Source organism: Protopterus annectens, chromosome 1.part1 (genome assembly GCF_019279795.1).
Source record: "Protopterus annectens isolate FY-2018-M chromosome 1.part1, PAN1.0, whole genome shotgun sequence".
NCBI lineage: Eukaryota > Metazoa > Chordata > Ceratodontiformes > Protopteridae > Protopterus > Protopterus annectens.
Genome location: NC_056726.1, coordinates 962,204,136 through 962,221,299, shown reverse-complemented (window position 1 = coordinate 962,221,299; position 17,164 = coordinate 962,204,136).

Below are 17,164 nucleotides of genomic sequence, written 5' to 3'. Positions count from 1 at the left end.
AAATGCCCTAGGGCAGATAGCCTAGTATGAACCTATGAACCTATGAAGATACAAATTGTACAGGACACTAAGGATAATCACAAGGCTTTCTTAACTGATGGTAGGAACCTTGTTGGGAATTCACAGATATGCTCTGAATCACTCAAATATTACAAACAACATACCAAACACACACACATATTGCCAACATCCAACCTGACAGGTGCAGTGCAACCCCCCCCCCAAAAATGCAAAATATCTATTCCAGCAGAGTGCTGGCCCCCTGACATTGCAGATGCTGAGGTAACAGCCAGCATCTACAAAGCAAAACACACAGCATCAATGGTATGAGATGGTGTCCTGGGCTGAGTCCAACATGGACTCCAAGAAGAATGGAATGCCAAATAACACTACTGCTCAATGTCAGCCTTACCACAGGATATGTACCCAAAGAGCAGTGTACAACAACAGTGGTCCTTCTCCACAAAGGTGCTGCCTGAATGGATACTGCAAACTACCACCCCAGAATCCTGACAAGCTTGGTCTGCAAAGCTATGGAAAGGATCAGCATGTACCGCAGACATAAAGATATTGGGGACCTACTGACACTGGACCCTACCCAGTGTGGCTTTCTTAAGTGAAGTTCCTGCCCCTTAAACATGTTTGACTCATTTGAAACAGTCATTAAGGTCATTGATGAGGGGAATGTGGTCCACACAGCCTAGCTGGACCTTGCAAAAGTCTTCCATACAATACCCCACGTGTTCATTATAGATAAGCTCACCAGCTTAAATATACACCCCTATGTCAGTAGAGGGGTTGCAAACCAGACCAAGGACAGAACTGACATGGTCAGAAATGCTGCAGCCATGTCAGTCTACAAACCAGATATAACTGGCATCCCACAAGGCTTGGTCCTGGGAACTCCCTTGTTTGGTATATATGTCCCATAGGTACAAGCCAACATGGAAGGACTGTGTCTGAACAAGTTTGCAGAGGACTACAAACTGGCCACCATATCTGACCCTCCAGCTGACACAAGCATACCACAAAAGGACCACATAGAAACAGACAACTGGTGCCATAGCCATGTCAGCAAGCTAATTGCAGAAAAGTGTTTAGTCAACCCCTGTGGATATACAGTAAGTGCCCACCATTTACCACATAGGTGTTAACCCATTAAGTACTTAACATGTAATAAGAGACCTGGGGACACAAGTTGATAGATATCCTGCATTGGACAAGCATGTGGCTGTAGTGGTTACAGAAACATACCATATACCCACCTAATCATGAAGGTTGTCAGATCTAGATCAGGGGAGGTCATTGTGGCTCTGCAGTCATCCGTCATCAGCGTCACAATTGACTACAATGGCCCCTGTGGGATGTACCTCAGCAGACACCTCCATCAACTGGAAAGACCCCAAAAGTACCTCACCAGGAGTATTAAAGAGCTTGAACAGATGCCATGTGTTGCCTGATTAAACAAACTGCAGCTCCACACACTGCCATACTGCCCAGAGGCAAGCTGTGCCTGATGTATAAAGCCATGTCCAAGCTGGAATCAATGAACATGCTGCACCTTGTACAATCTGAATGGCAGTGAGCTATGCACATGAGAGACCTGAACCCCAGCACTGACATACATAGGACAAGCTGTACTGAATGATCCATAACACAGAAGCCACTCCCACTCTTGAGTAAACCCCCAGTACAGGTTAGTCAGAGAGTCACTCATCGACTCTCCTCAAGAGGAATCTTGATGAGTGGATGGGAGATGGTAGGTTTACCCTGGGTATCACTGTTATGTCATGGGTAGACAGAGGCACAGTATACTAACCATGACATATGTCATGGCAAACTCCAGTTACAATGTGTGTCGAAGGACAAACACACTCCCTGACTAGCATTAGAAATGGCCTAGGGCACATCGCTAGTGTTTGCCAATGTCCACCTATGTTGTGGAATACACTACCAATGTTGGACAAGCCTGGTTTAAGTAGTTCATATCTGAACATAATGCAACATGGTCATATGTGCACAACTGGCCCCTAACCAGTCTGTTGTGCTCACTATGAAAATTTAAAGCAGTGATAGGACTAAAGCCCAGGATACTGTCCACCACAGTGAAAGTACTGAACCAGTACACTATACGGTACTACAGTGTTAGGTCAGTATGAAAGAATGTTGACAACTGTATGCAAAGTATCCCATGCAAACCCTGCAGGCACAGTATAATCCCTGCTGTGTTCAGACACAAAGCAGTTGGACAGAAAGTACACAACATGACACACAACACACAACCATAAACGTGAGATATTGTTGAAGTTCACACTCATCCACAAATGTGGTGGACTGCAGAGTTCAACATATGGAAAGCTCACACTGGGCATGCTCGCACACTTTGATAAATGAGACATATGTCAGACAACATGCCATGGACAGCCTGAACTGGGCATGCTCACACACTTAGGCCATATCTCAGTTTAGCAGTTGGCCACACATATCTGGTATTTGTACGTGTTATGCCAGGAACCAACCACATTACAGCAATCTGCCCAGTGCACACAGTTAAATGACTACAGAGACATAAGTGATATAGTGGATCCCTCTCATATTCAAACTTCTTCCACAGATACACAAGTTGTTCATAGAAACAGGGAATGCTATGGCAATAAAGACCTGCAAACAGTCTATCAGCAACAAATATTGTGCATCTGACAAGTAAACATATGGGTGTAGAGGTCAATACTAGGCTGTTTGCCCTAGGGAATGAAAGCTTAGCCAGAATGTGCTTGGCGTCTGCCTCCCCAGTACAGTAGGCTACTGTGCCACTGTAAAGTAGGTCACATAAGGCACCATTTGAGGCTAGTGTGCTGTGCCTCCATCAAGCAGGGACACAGTGGAAATCCGAGGGGTTGAATTTGCTATGCCACATCCATGTTGTTGGTGTGTGCTGGAAGAGGGTTGGTGAGGACCTCTAACAGTAAGTGGGCATCAATAACAGACTGAGGGGAGCCTTATCTGCAGTGTCTGGACAATTTCACTGTCAACACTTTGTCGTGATGATTATGAGGGATTGAAGTGTCGTGCCAGCACTGTTCAGAGATGTCCTCCCTCTGTGAGCTACTGCTCTGCAATGTATTAGCTCACTCCGTCTGTTGGACAGCTCATATATGGCTGGTGTACACCTGACAGGTGTCCTGTTGTGGAGGAGTCATGGGTATATTTGGGATAGCATGATCAATGCAAACCTTACACATGCTCATGGAATGCAATTGTCAAGGATTATGCAGAGTGGCCTGTATACTCCCCCAGCATGGGTCCTTTGAAGTCTTCCACCCCAGTCTTCACAAGTGCAAAGTCTGCTTTTGATAAATACACTTTGTTTGCAGTGACAACCTTGCCTGGGGGTGGGGATGGGATATGGATGTCCAGGGAAATGTGGGTATGGTCAGATATCAACAATGGGGGTCTACCTCTGGTGTGGAACAGTGAGTACCCATGTTGCAGATGGTCAGGTGTAAAATGTATTCCCCCTTGTGGCTGTGGTGAGTGGTCCTGCCATAGCACATGGACTCACAACTTGTAGTGGCTGTAGGTTAATGTTATAGAGGCCTGAGTAGTTCCCACACACAATATACCTGTATCTGACGTTAACAACTGGAATGTTGTATGTGAACACTGTCATATCTTGGCACTGTTCCCAGGGAAGCAAAGTGTGTGTCCTGGATGTGGGAGGGGTGGTCTGAACTGGTTGTGTTGTGTGTTACAGGTCCTGTGGTCACGAAGCATGGTATAGAACATAACCTGCCAGTGCTGATGTGCATATCTGACCCTGAAGTAGGTGGCTGCAAATGCATATATATGCTATCCCCCACCTGACAGGTAGTAATAGATGTATATACCTCTGTATAAATAATGATGTCAGCACCCTATAATTACTGCAGGTGCAAAACAGATGCCCAGTAAATCGGATAGTGTGCTCTGCTAATACGTCTCCGTCAAGTGCCATAATATAGTTAGGTAGGGGTTTGAATCCTGCAAATGCTGTGTGAGCGGGGTTGGTGTGTGTGCAATTCTGTGTGAGAGAAATGTCCCTTTTGGCAACTAGGAGAACACACTACAGGATGCACATTCCCCTTTCTAAACACTGATGATGTCAGCACCCTATAAGTTTAGCAGGAGAAGAAAAACCTCCCAGTAATGCAAATAGCGCACTCCACTAATGCATCCGTCTTGAGTATCATAGCATAGTTAGATAGGGGTTTGAATCCTGCAAATACTTAGTGTGTGTGTTTGGGTGAGGGGGAATCGTGTGTGTGCAATACTGTGTGAGAGAAATGTCCCTTTTGGCAACTAGGAGAACACACTACAGGATGCACATTCCCCTTTCTAAACACTGATGATGTCAGCACCCTATAAGTACAGCCGGAGAAAAAAAATCTCCCAGTAATGCAAATAGTGCGCTCGGCTACTGTGTCTCTTACTAGTGTCATAACATAGTTAGATAGGGGTTAGAATCCTGAAAATGGCAAGTGTGTGTGGGGTGGGTGGGAGTAGGGTGTGTGTAATTACATGTGTGAGAGAACTGACCCTTTTGGCAACCAGTACAACACACCAGCTGCTGCATATTCCAATCTCTACACAGAGATGATGTTAGCACCCTACAAGTACAGCAGAAGAGGGCAAATCTCCCAGTAATGCAAATAGCACGCTCTGCTACTGCGTCTCTCACTACTGTCATAGCACAGTTAGTTATGGCTTTGAATTCCACAAATGCCACATGTGTTTTGTCACACAGAATGCCCATGTGTGTGGGTTGTTGTTCACAATAATGCATGACATCGATTAAACCAGTAATGGCAATGCACACAGATGATGTATGTGTGTGCCAAATACACATATATACCTGTGACCTTCAATAGTTCCCATGTCTGACGCCTGCCACATGTGAATACATGGTATTTGCACTGGATAACATTATGACTGTGGTTATCTGTGTGGGTGCTGCATGTGGTATGTGTATATACAGTGTGAGTTGTATATGGTATCATCCTAGCGAGGGATACACATCTGGTCTGGGGCATATAGTCTACATGTTGTTGATGAACAGGTGCTGCATGTTTTCACCTGTTGTGGGAGTGGTAACAAGTTGTTCCATAGCAATGCAGTGACTACATGCTAGGAACCTTTCAGCTAGGGTGTTGTAGCTACAGTAATTCATCAGCATTCAGTAATACATCAGCAGTCTTGGTGAGGGTATGATGCCAACCAAGGTCAGGGTCATACCAGCCTGTGCCACATGCTCAGAGAGCCCTTCTATGTTCCCTATCATGTATTCCAGGGAGGTACATCACAGGTCAGCCATAGTGGCATGGACAATGACTGAGTCATATGTGTCCATGCCTCTGACTGACCTGTATGCTTGTGTTATGTGGTTGACCATAGTGCCCCACGGGCATATCACTGTGACCTTCACCTTGTCCAGCTTGGTGAGCGGGACCTCACTGTACCGGACAATAAAGGTACCTAACACAACTGTAGCAGGTGTGTTGTCTAGCCGTACAGGCTGTGACTGTTTGGCACACAGGATTTGTGTGCTATGTGTGTGCTGTGTTCCGGCTTAACGTATGCCTGTGTGCCAGCTGCAGAGGTGTCTGCTGCTCAGGCAGGATGCTATTCTGGGGCTCCACGAATGCCCCAGTGTGTTCATGTGTTTGGATTGCTGTCAGTGTAGGTCTACATCAGACTGGTATTGTAGTCACTGTAGTATTTCATGCCACCTGACAGGTTATGCCAGTACTGGGTTCAGAGTGCTTAGTCCCCAGTTTGGCTATGTGGTTGCATCTCACACATGTGTTGTACGTCCATGTGTAGGGGAGAGGGTTGACTGTGTACATGTGGCAGCTGTGACATTGCCACATGACTCACATATTCCACAACTATACCATAGAGGTGACTGACAAGTGACCTTTGCACATGCTACCATAATATTGTGATTGCCATGGTGATTAACAGCACATAGGGTCAATGAGGAACAAGGTACAGAAGGTGAGTATGTGAGGGTGTAGTGCCTGTGATTAGTTAGCACTGGCATATATGACTGCTCACATGGTCAAATGCCAGGTAAGTCATATGCAATGTGTCACAGGCAACGTACATGCGAACAGGACAAACAGTGACGTTCTGCCAAGTGAGACATGGACATACATATAGTAAGCTATGCAGATGTCACTAGGAATCCACAGAAGCTCTGTAAATCTGCATTGCAGGTGGAATCAGTGTTCCAGGGTAACTGCAAGCAAACATGCATGCAAACAAAGCTACAGTAAGCAGGGCTGCATGTAGTCCATTGTACAACAAACAAGCTGTACCACTTCCAGTAGGTAACAGTGGAAATATGCAGGCACTATACACATGTACATGGAAATACACAGGTCAGATGGCCAGGGTCCAGTCTCAGCACACAGAAGTGTACAGACCATGTACCGTCAGGATGTACAATAACGGGATGGAAACCCAGGTGCTCACACCTGCAGTAATACACATGTCAAATAACAGACACTGAGCCTTCACTCAGTGGTTCCATACTTAGTAGGATGTATGCTACCTGTCCTGCCACCACAGTATCCCTGACATTTATGGGGACTCTCCCTCCTGTGAAAGTTAGTTTTGTGTGTTGGGGCTGTCTAGCATGGTAGGAGATGTGAGCTTGCAGTGCTAGGGTGCTCCTGTGTGTCCTGTACCAGTTGTGTAGTACTGCACACATATCAACATTCTCAAACATCCGCATTGCAGAGTCCAGTGTGGGCAACATGCCACTTTCAGTTTACATGCCCATCATTGCGTATCAATACTTTCATTACCTTATCCCCTGTGCTACCTATGTATGTGGCCTTCTGTTGACATCCTTACCACAAGTATGCAAACATGTGCAGATGATACACTATGGTACTTACCATGGGTGTAGACAACAGTACAAGACAATCATACCCTTACTGCATCAGGCATGCTGGGATATACCCACAATTATATCAGCACACAGTACTGTTAACAACATGATACTATTACTACACATCTATGTAGTCACCCTGTGCATCAGCAACATGTTAACCTGTACCTGCACTGATGTTACAGATTGCAGGAGGTGGCACAGTTTCATCATATGCACAGGGTGTGAACTTGGTATGCCTGAGTCTGCCACTGATACCACCAATTGACATGTATGTGTATGTGTGTTGGTGAGGGACAGCAGTACAAGGTGGGGCAATGTTGATGCAGTGTGTGCATGCGGTAGCCCTAGGTGTTGTCAATTCGCATGTGTGTATGGATGCACACAGTTCCACCTCATGGCTGCCATATACCGGTGTTTGTGGACAGCCACAGACTGTACCTGCCAGGTCATACAGATCAGTGTCTCTGGCCATGGACACAGTACCTGTGCCTTGCAGGGGTGCTACGGACCATATCCGGTACCAATCCAGACTGGGTACTGTCATCAGAAGCAGGTGTTCATTGACTGGACACAGATCCCTGTTGGGCCTGTCCAGAGCCACGTGCACATGGTCTCCTGGGGCGGTCTGATGACAGCACAGACCCAGCATTGCTGGGGCTGCTGCTGGCACTATGGGGGTGGCCGCGGCCCTGTTGTCATCCACGACGACTGCCAGCTGCTGCTGTTGCTGGCATACACCCACGTCGATGCCTCAACCGTCCACTATTGCCCTGGCTCATGGACATGTAGTTGTGGAAGTGATCTAATATGTCCCCACAATGTCTGTCTATGACATCGGTGAAATTACGGATGGCAGCCGCAATGTCACGCATGCTGTCAGTCATGGCTGTGCGACATGCTGTCAGCTACCTCAGACCCTGTCTGGTGTACCGTTCCATACGTGACTGTGCCTGCATGACAGCCCGAAACATAGCTGAGGTTGTAAGACCTCTGTGGGCATGTCTGACAGGGGCAGTATGCCCACAGATGCTCCCATGAGAACCCCTGGACATCTGTCTGTGTGGTACCATCTCAGGGCCATGCCCATGGCTGCTGTGTGGGGAAGCATGTGCCACAGATACCACATTACCCTGGTCAATGCCCAATGTATCCTGTCCATCACCTAGGGACATTGGTGACAAAGGATGTATTGGCAGGATGACTGTGCACATTGATGGGGTTGACAGCTGTGTACTATCAATTGGCTGACCAATGACGGACCCTGGCACACCTTCCTGTGCCATTACACAGATGTCATCATTATCAGTACCCTGGGCACCTGATTCAGGTTCCCTGCTGCATGACACCAGAGCAGAACCAGAACCTGTGGGAGGGAAACAGGAAACACAGTTTACAATGTCTACACAATGATACCAGTGATGCACACATGCACACATGCACGCGTGCACACATGCACAGGTGCACACATGCACACATGCACAGGTGCACACATCCACACATGCACACATGCACACATGCACAGGTGCACACTTGCACACATGCACACATGCACACGTGCACAGGTGCACAGGTGCACAGGTGCACACATGCACACACGCACACATGCACACATACACACAGTTGCACACAGTTGCACACAGTTACACACATGCACACATGCACACAGTTGCACACAGTTGCACACAGTTGCACACAGTTGCACACTTGCACACTACTCAGTATGCGAGATATCAACACACAGACACAGACACACCTGCATGCATACACAGAGCACTACTAAGTGAGCCTAATATTACTATTACTATCAAGACTATTAAAGGTATTGTTAATACACACTCAACAGCATGGATAGGCTGCATTGCTGTTACACCGGAGGGACCTGCAGAAGTGAGGAAATTAATGTCAGTGGGCACAACTGTGCCATTGTTACTGAGTATGATACAGGTCAGTAGTACAGCAGTTGCCTTTCACAGGTCAGCTGCTGATATTGAGAATATCACACTTGCACATTAAATATTATGATGACAGCTACAAACCAAGGACACACCTCACACATGCATTAACTACCAGTGTACACAACAGTCAACTATACATATGGCATATTACCTGCACGCACGTAGTCTTGGTGCTGTGTGGCTCCAGCCTCCATCATAATGCAGGTCTGCTGCTGTTGTTGTTGGTGGGCAGGAGCCACAACACTTATGAGTAGTCCCTCCAGTCTGGTGAGTGGGGGATGTGTAGCCACCCCACCACCTGTGGCAACCTGTTGCCTGTGGATATCTGACGCACGCTGACGGACATTTCTGATTAAATCACTGCAGTGATGTCGTACCTGCTCATATGTCCTATTATGCGTGCCTATGTCATTTACCCGACGGACCAGGTCTTGCCACAGTGCAGCCCTCTCCTGATGATTCTGGCTGGTGCGGGAAAAGAGTATAGCATAATCCCGCACCAGGCTCTGGTGTATTTCCTCATCCTCAGCTGCAGAGTATGCTGGATTGCGCTGGTGAGCCATGGTCCTGAAAAAGGAAATAAAATGATATCAGCAAAATATGTCAGCAGAATTTGGCACACATACTACACATGCTACTCGACTGTTGTGATACAACATATCTCACATATATAGCATCTGTCTGTCTATTGGTGGATACACATGTAAATGGCCAGGTATCAGTGCTCAGCCAACAACTGTGCAACAGTACCTGGCACACTCCATACGACATACTACCAAACCCCAGCAGTCAGAACACTGATTCAGGTCCAAAGCACCTCCTCACTCTGGGGGTTTGTATCGAGGTACTGTATGGGGTACATCATCAACTACTATGAGCTGACCACAAACTAATTGCCCTGGATATACATATCCCACCTCCACCACCAGCACAAACAACTACAGTGAATAACATTTCAAATGCAAACTTTACACTTCGTAAGACTGAGATGGTATCCTTTAAGCCCACTGGGCCAGTGGAAGCCACAACCCACAATGCTGACTCCTTCACAAATGATTTCTACGGACATCTCCGAGAATGCATGGATCATGCAATCCCATATAAGACCAAGACACTCTCCACAAAGGGAAAGCATCCTGTCTGGTGGACCCCAGCCATAGACAGATTGTATAACAAAAGATGGAAGTTACTGCAAGACAGAGCATAATTCCATAAAGGGAAGGCATGTCTGATCAGCACTAGTAAAGAGCTATGTTCTCTCATACAAACATCCATGGGCAACTTTGAGAGGGAAATCACCGGGGACACTACAGATAACCACAAGGCCTTCTTCAGTTATGTTAGAAACCTGGTCAGAACCCTCCAATATGCTCATAGTTAGTACACAACAACAAATAATTCACTGAACCCACAGATACTGGCAACATTGTGGCAGACAGGTTCAGTGCAGGTTTCCCCCCTCCCTCTCCCCCAAACTAAGACATACTTATCCCAGCTGAATGTAACCTCCCTGTCATCACAGATGTCCAGGTGAGAGCCGCCCTCAGAAAAGCTAAAAACACAGCATCAATGGGACTTGATGGTATCCCCGGTTGCATGCTACATGAACTCCAAGCGGAGCTAAACACACATATAGAAGTGCTATGTAACACTAGCCTGACTACAGGATATGTACCTGTACACTAGCGTACAGCAGCAGTGGTTCCACTCCACAAAGGAGGCACCTCTACATACCAATGCAATACAACACAATACAATACATGAAACAATACAAAAAGTGCCCAATAACCACCAAATACCTCTGCAAAAAAACTTGATACAAGCAAAAATCCAAAAAAGAAAGCTGAGGTAAGGCTCCAGTGTCCAAATAAATGCATAAACCAGTCTTCAGGCGTTGTATAAAATGAAGTCTTCTTTAATGTCACACAAGTGCTTTCACACAATGCTTCTTCAGGTGTATGAGTAACATAATTAACTACACCTATTTATATGCCTAAATTAATCACATGACCTAACAGTCTACTAAAATTAAAGTTATACAGTCACACAATGAATTAAAAATAAATATGTATGAAAGTGCTGGCATCAACCATCATATTACTTCATTAAAGATATATATACATATATAAACATAAAAATATATATTTATTCACCTAAAAATATATATAATAAAACATTTAAATGCTCATAAATATGTGAGTCTTACTTTATTAAATAAAAATACATATATAAAAATACATATATAAAATATATATATGATCACAACAAACCTAGTATCACAACTATCTACGTAGCCCCCTTTTTCTCAAGATGGGTTTAATGGGCATGCTGTCATTGAGCCATGGCCGAAATTAGCTCTCAACATAACTATCCATTTGGCCTCTACCTCTTCAGTTCTATCTCTAATATCCCCACATTTCAGGTTTTCATATGTTCTTGCAACTATAATAAACTTGAATGTGTGCTGTTTACCTACTTTAGAAACATGTTTAGACAAGGCATTATTTTCAGATCCCTTCCCTATGTGGTATATATGCTCCCTAATCCTTTCTTTTAAACTACGATCTGTTTTGCCTATATAGAAACTATTGCATAAACAGCAAGTAGCAAGATATACCACATGTGTAGTCACGCATGTTCCACTAACCCTGATATCAAAAACTATAGCTGTATCTGGATGTCTAAAACATACATCTTTATTAATAAACTGACATTGCTTACAATTACCACATGGTTTTATGAGGATGGAATTAACTGTTGTTACACTATCTCTACTGTTACATAGCCTTCTTTTAAGATTCTTTTTATTTTTGAAGGTAAACTGTGGTCTCGAACCTACCACGTTACTAATGATAGGATCAGTCATAAGAATCTTCCAGTGATTATTAATAATACTGGTATATCTCCCAACATCCCTTGAATAGGATATATTAACCTTCAGGTTATTATCTCTCTCATTTATTTCCCGATGGTATTTATCCGAAAAGTATGGTCTAGCCCTTGTCTCCCTCAAACGTTTTACATTCATAAAACCATCTGCTATAATATTTCTCTCATACCCTCTCTCTTCCAATTCATAGCAGGTTTTAATAAGTTGCTTCTCAAATTCATCCTTATTAGCACTTAATCTAGATGCTCTAAAAAATTGATTTTGAGCAACATTTCTAAATACATATCTGGGATGCATACTCTCTCTTGATAACAGAGTGTTAACATGACATTCTTTCCTGTAAAGTTTAGTGCTAATAGTGCCTGAAATTCCCTTTTCTAAAAGTACATCTAAGAAACTAATCCTCTCTGCAGAGTAATTTAAGGTAAATTTCAAAAATCGTGTTGTATTATTAATATATTCAACAAACGCTAACAAATCTGTTACTGTTCCCCCCCACAAAATAAAAAGATCATCGACAAACCTCCTATAGAATAATACCAAGTCACTATAGGGTCCTTTAAATACATATTCTGTCTCCCATGCCAACATAAGCATTTGCATATGTGTTGGAACATGAACTCCCCATCGCTACACCATTCTTTTGATAGTAAACTTGGTTCTTAAACAAAAACACATTGTTCATAAGTACTATATTCATCAATTCATGCAATGTTCTCACTTCATCAGGTTTATACAAACTAATTCTGGTCATGAGTTCACTAAATAACTCTAGACCCACTGTGTTAGGAATAACAGTAAATAATGAAACAACATCTAGTGTTACTAATAAAAAAACAGAACTTATTTTACCCTGTTGCATATATACATATAGATCATTAAGAAATTGTTCAGTGTCTTTAAGAATAAATTCAGATTTATCTATAATTGGTTTTAACTTTTATCTAAATATATGGATAGTGCCTGCACCACTCCACTACTTGAGACTATAGGTCTCATAGGGGTCTAACAGGGTTCTTATGAATCTTAGGCAAACCCTGTATGTGGGGAATAGTATACTTGGTACTAGTAAAATATTCACTTAGTTCTTTGCTAATAAGGTGTGTTTGTTCTAGTTGCCTAATATTATTATTAACTGATGTAACCATTTCTTTAACATCAGAGTATCTAATCTTCTGATAAAAATCAGTATTGTCAAGCATCTCATACATCAGAACATCATAAAACTCACTATCCAAGACAACTATACGCCCACCCTTATCTGCTGGTCTAATGACCAAGTCAGCATCATTTTCAAGTTTATACAGGGCTTCAAATTCACTTTTCCTGAGGTTGTGCCATTTATTACTACATTTCTTATCATTGTATGTTTTATATATATCAGCTATAACAATCTGTTCAAATGCATTAATCAATGCTGTTTGTTTGGGGACAAAAGTGCTAGGTCTAGTAAAAACATAACCATCATTCACTGCATCCTGCTGGAATAAATATTTCAACATCAAGTTTCTTGTGAACATCTTAACATCAAAAATTATATCTGTGATACTCATATCGCTAGAAGGTATAAAAGATAAACCTTTCGAGAGTACATTAATTTCTGAGCTTGTTAAAACACGCTTAGAAAGATTCGTTATATATGTCTTACTTGTTGGAAAGCTTTCTTTATGGTGTAGGTATTGTCCTTCACTTCTTCGTACTTTCTTTTGTACCGAGTATTGCTCCTGCCCCTGGGTTGATACTTCTGCCCCTGGGAGCCTCTCCGATTCCCTGAGGTGTCCCTCATAGGAAGCGGAAAATTTAGACTATGATTAACTGCAATAACAGCTTCTTTCAACATAGACGGTTGCTCACGTTGAAGAGTACCCAATACTTCATCCTCCGCCTCCCCTGTGTACTTCTGCGGTAGTCAGGACGACCTTTCCTCGCACCCATCACATCACTAGAATTCACTACTGGGGGAGTTGTTTGGGTGCGTAAAGCATCATTCCCCCTGTTTTCTTAATGCAAAGTCGCTCCACCCCGTTGTTCTGACAAAGTGCCATTTCGACCTCAACGGCTCCTATGCTGACGTCATTCCGCTGCTCATCATCCGACCTGGGTTGCCTGTTTTCACTAAATGTTGTATCACGTGGCCAAGTGAAGATATTGCCTAAGGCAAAGTCCTGGCGATCTCTTCTTAGTTTCTTCAGTTTCATTTGTAAAAGTTTACGCTTATGCGTGTTAACATTATCTACAGTTTCTGATAGCAGTCTTGAACACATCTCCATTATATTTAGTGCATAGTTGCAGTAGTTGGTCTTCACCTCTCCTACGAGAATCAGTTCTTTTCTTTCTGCAGCACTGATTAACAATTTAATATAACTCATACTGGTTGCAATATTTAATTTCTGCCATTCACTAACAAGTACAGAGTCGCGGTCAGCCTGGGCTGGCATTTTCAATATTCTCAGGCCTCGTGGTATCAGGTTTTCAGCCAGACAAACTTGCAGATGAAATTTCTCATACTGCAGCCTAGCTAATTTCGACATATTTTTTTCTAATGTCAATAAATCCGTAATGGAAGTAAAAAGTCAATTTCAGATTCACTGTCACCATCAATAGTTAAATCTCTATTTAAAAGAGGGTTCTCTCGATCAGTAACTTTAGAAATAAACAGTTCAGCACTTAAATCAGGTTGTTGAGCACTGGAAATGCTATTTGAAGGATTAGTTTCAGGTGAATAATCAAGTTCAATTTCATCCATACCACTGGCCATAACTTTGGTGTTATCAGGCAAAGAGAAAAGTAATGAAACAATACAAAAAGTGCCCAATAACCACCAAATACCTCTGCAAAAAAACTTGATACAAGCAAAAATCCAAAAAAGAAAGCTGAGGTAAGGCTCCAGTGTCCAAATAAATGCATAAACCAGTCTTCAGGTTGTATAAATGAAGTCTTCTTTAATGTCACACAAGCGCTTTCACACAATGCTTCTTCAGGTGTATGAGTAACATAATTAACTACACCTATTTATATGCCTAAATTAATCACATGACCTAACAGTCTACTAAAATTAAAGTTATACAGTCACACAATGAATTAAAAATAAATATGTATGAAAGTGCTGGCATCAACCATCATATTACTTCATTAAAGATATATATACATATATAAACATAAAAATATATATTTATTCACCTAAAAATATATATAATAAAACATTTAAATGCTCATAAATATGTGAGTCTTACTTTATTAAATAAAAATACATATATAAAAATATATATATGATCACAACAAACCTAGTATCACAACTATCTACGTAGCCCCCTTTTTCTCAAGATGGGTTTAATGGGCATGCTGTCATTGAGCCCATGGCCGAAATTAGCTCTCAACATAACTATCCATTTGGCCTCTATCTCTTCAGTTCTATCTCTAATATCCCCACATTTCAGGTTTTCATATGTTCTTGCAACTATCATAAACTTGAATGTGTGCTGTTTACCTACTTTAGAAACATGTTTAGACAAGGCATTATTTTCAGATCCCTTCCCTATGTGGTATATATGCTCCCTAATCCTTTCTTTTAAACTACGATCTGTTTTGCCTATATAGAAACTATTGCATAAACAGCAAGTAGCAAGATATACCACATGTGTAGTCACGCATGTTCCACTAACCCTGATATCAAAAACTATACCTGTATCTGGATGTCTAAAACATACATCTTTATTAATAAACTGACATTGCTTACAATTACCACATGGACACAAGAACTAAGTGAATATTTTACTAGTACCAAATATACTATTCCCCACATACAGGGTTTGCCTAAGATTCATAAGAACCCTGTTAGACCCCCTATGAGACCTATAGTCTCAAGTAGTGGGTGGTGCACGGAGGCACTATCCATATATTTAGATAAAAAGTTAAAACCAATTATAGATAAATCTGAATTTATTCTTAAAGACACTGAACAATTTCTTAATGATCTATATGTATATATGCAACAGGGTAAAATAAGTTCTGTTTTTTTATTAGTAACACTAGATGTTGTTTCATTATTTACTGTTATTCCTAACACAGTGGGTCTAGAGTTATTTAGTGAACTCATGACCAGAATTAGTTTGTATAAACCTGATGAAGTGAGAACATTGCATGAATTGATGAATATAGTACTTATGAACAATGTGTTTTTGTTTAAGAACCAAGTTTACTATCAAAAGAATGGTGTAGCGATGGGGAGTTCATGTTCCAACACATATGCAAATGCCGTTATGTTGGCATGGGAGACAGAATATGTATTTAAAGGACCCTATAGTGACTTGGTATTATTCTATAGGAGGTTTGTCGATGATCTTTTATTTTGTGGGGGGGAACAGTAACAGATTTGTTAGCGTTTGTTGAATATATTAATAATACAACACGATTTTTGAAATTTACCTTAAATTACTCTGCAGAGAGGATTAGTTTCTTAGATGTACTTTTAGAAAAGGGAATTTCAGGCACTATTAGCACTAAACTTTACAGGAAAGAATGTCATGTTAACACTCTGTTATCAAGAGAGAGTATGCATCCCAGATATGTATTTAGAAATGTTGCTCAAAATCAATTTTTTAGAGCATCTAGATTAAGTGCTAATAAGGATGAATTTGAGAAGCAACTTATTAAAACCTGCTATGAATTGGAAGAGAGGGTATGAGAGAAATATTATAGCAGATGGTTTTATGAATGTAAAACGATTGAGGGAGACAAGGGCTAGACCATACTTTTCGGATAAATACCATCGGGAAATAAATGAGAGAGATAATAACCTGAAGGTTAATATATCCTATTCAAGGGATGTTGGGAGATATACCAGTATTATTAATAATCACTGGAAGATTCTTATGACTGATCCTATCATTAGTAACGTAGGTTCGAGACCACAGTTTACCTTCAAAATAAAAAGAATCTTAAAAGAAGGCTATGTAACAGTAGAGATAGTGTAACAACAGTTAATTCCATCGGCACAAAACCATGTGGTAATTGTAAGCAATGTCAGTTTATTAATAAAGATGTATGTTTTAGACATCCAGATACAGGTATAGTTTTTGATATCAGGGTTAGTGGAACATGCGTGACTACACATGTGGTATATCTTGCTACTTGCTGTTTATGCAATAGTTTCTATATAGGCAAAACAGATTGTAGTTTAAAAGAAAGGATTAGGGAGCATATATACCACATAGGGAAGGGATCTGAAAATAATGCCTTGTCTAAACATGTTTCTAAAGTAGGTAAACAGCACACATTCAAGTTTATGATAGTTGCAAGAACATATGAAAACCTGAAATGTGGGGATATTAGAGATAGAACTGAAGAGATAGAGGCCAAATGGATAGTTATGTTGAGAGCTAA